This window comes from Priapulus caudatus, unplaced genomic scaffold (assembly GCF_000485595.1).
Source record: "Priapulus caudatus unplaced genomic scaffold, Priapulus_caudatus-5.0.1 Scaffold1817, whole genome shotgun sequence".
Classification (NCBI taxonomy): Eukaryota; Metazoa; Priapulida; class Priapulimorpha; order Priapulimorphida; family Priapulidae; genus Priapulus; species Priapulus caudatus.
Window position 1 is genome coordinate 19,761 of NW_014578878.1, and position 2,581 is coordinate 22,341.

The 2,581-nt window shown below is 46.6% G+C and overlaps 1 long non-coding RNA gene across 1 annotated transcript; it reads right to left on the reverse strand.

The window, feature by feature from the left end:
* Nucleotides 1-62: 62 nt before the first annotated feature.
* Nucleotides 63-1,981, reverse strand: LOC106817663. Its single transcript, XR_001395087.1, has 3 exons — nt 1,868-1,981; nt 1,332-1,463; nt 63-206 (listed from the first exon to the last, which is right to left on the reverse strand). It is a non-coding gene; the product is annotated as an uncharacterized LOC106817663 (long non-coding RNA).
* Nucleotides 1,982-2,581: the final 600 nt, after the last annotated feature.

Consider the following 2,581-nt stretch of genomic DNA (forward strand, 5'->3'; position numbering starts at 1 on the left):
ATGTGCATATTAACGCATCATGTATATAGGTGGCGCTGACGCACGCGCGGCGCTTACATGTAGAGGTCGCGACCGAAACCAAAATCGAAGCCCTTCTCTGACGTAGGTGGCGCTGTAGGCACGGACGTGTTTCTCTGGATCACCACGGTTACGTTGGTGGCGCCACTGCGGTCGGGCTGACTCGGGTTGAAGGCTTCGACGCCAACCTATAGAGATGACGTGAGGGGTAATGATCAGTGCGAAACCATTCCCTGAGATGCGGTTATACTCAGTAATAAGTTACAACAGAGCAACTCTATATACAGTCACAGTAAGAGAGACATGAGAAAGGAGGAGGCCACCGTGAGAATGAAGGGGTCATCCTTAGAAAGAAGGAGGCTACTTTAAGAAAGAACGTGGAATTCTGGGAAGGAAGGAGGCCACTTTAAGAAAGAACGTGGCATTCTGGGAAGGAGGGAGGCCACTTTAAGAAAGAACGTGGCATTCTGGGAAGGAAGGAGGCCACTTTAGGAAAGAAGGAGGCATCCGAAGAGATACTGAAGCATCCTTACAAAGAAGGAGGCCACTTTAGGAAAGAAGGAGGCATCCGGAGAGACAATAAGGCATCCCGAGAAAGGAGGAGGCCACTTTAGGAAAGAAGGAGGCATCCGAAGAGATACTGAAGCATCCCGAAAAAGAAGGAGGCCACTTTAGGAAAGAGGGAGGCCACTTTAGGAAAGAGGGAGGCCACTTTAGGAAAGAGGGAGGCCACTTTAGGAAAGAAGGAGGCATCCGAAGAGATACTGAAGCATCCTTAGAAAGAAGGAAGCCACATTAAAAAAGAAAGAAGCATCCGGAGAAATAATAAGGCATCCCGAGAAAGGAGTAGGCCACTTTAAGAAAGAAGGAGAGACCCTTAGAATGAAGGAGGCCACTTTAAGAAAGAAGGAGGCACCCTGAGAAAGAAGGAAACCACTTTAAGAAAGAACGAGGCATCCTGGGAAGGAAGGAGACCACTTTGAGAAAGAAGGAGGCATCCGGAGAGATACTGAAGCATCCTTAGAAAGAAGGAGGCCACTTTAAAAAAGAAAGAGGCATCCGGAGAAATAATAAGGCATCCTGAAAAAGAAGGAGGCCACTTTAAGAAAGAACGTGGCATCCTGGGAAGGAAGGAGGCTACTTTAATAAAGAAGGAGGCCACTTTAATAAAGAAGGAGGCCACTTTAATAAAGAAAGAGGCCACTTTAATAAAGAAGGAGGCCACTTTAATAAAGAAGGAGGCCACTTTAAGAAGAAAGGAGGCATCCGGAGAAATAATGAGGTATCCTTATAAAGAAGATGCCGTCACTCACAGTGTACGTGCCAGCACTTCTGTCATTGAGCAGCGAGTCCTTGGTGACGATGGCGCCATCGCTGAGCATGTAGAAGTAGTCAGGGGCGTGGCCGTAACCTGTGATCCTATACTCCACCCTGCTGTTATGCTCCTGCGAATGCGAGCAAATCAGTAGCCATGGTGATATCTTAATAACTGTATCAAATGATCAAATCACATCAATACATTTTGATGCAAGAAGAAGAAGTAGTAGTAGTAGTAGTAGTAGTAGTAGTAGTAGTAGTAGTAGTAGTAGTAGTAGTAGTAGCAGCAGCAGCAGCAGCAGTAGCAGCAGCAGTAGCAGTAGCAGTAGCAGTAGCAGTAGCAGTAGCAGCAGCAGCAGCAGCAATAGCAGCAGCAGCAATAATAGCAACAGCAGTAGCAGCAGCAGTAGCATCATCATCATCATCATCATCATCATCAGCAGCAGCAGCATCGGCAGCACACATTTCCCATACCAAGCAATTACGGTGTCGGTTAATCATGTTGAGCTGCACCAGGCGGCGCTGCACTCACCGTCCTGTCCGCGTCGTCTGCGGAGACGCGCGTCACCAGCGTGCCGACAGGTGACGCCTCCGTCACGTAGACGACGTAGAACGTCTGTGAGAACGCGGGCGTGAAGTCGTTCTCGTCCTGCGAGACATAAGAAGCAGCCGATCGTCATTCACAGCTGTACACATAACACAGATATAACACATACACAACTACCATGTACGCACATAATACAGACATCACACAGATACACACATGTACGCACATAATACACAGATATAACACATCTACACACATGTACACACATAATACAAATATTACACAGATACACCCATGTACACACATAATACAGACATCACACATATACACGCGTTTACACACATAATACAGATATTACACATATACACACATGTACACACATAATAGAGATATAACACATCTGCACACATGTACACACATAATACAGATATAATACATATACACACATGTACACATATAATACAGCTATAACACAGGCACACAGCTACACACATAACACAGGTATAACCTACGTATATACGTTACGGTTGTCATACGTCGCCCAACTCGATGGTTGCCATGACAATGATGCCCCATACAGTATCGGGACTGTGATATTGACTTACGTGGTTGCCATGCCAACAACGCCCCCATACACAATCACCCCGAGTGTGGTGTAGACCTACGTGGTTGCCATGCCAACAACGCCCCCATACACAA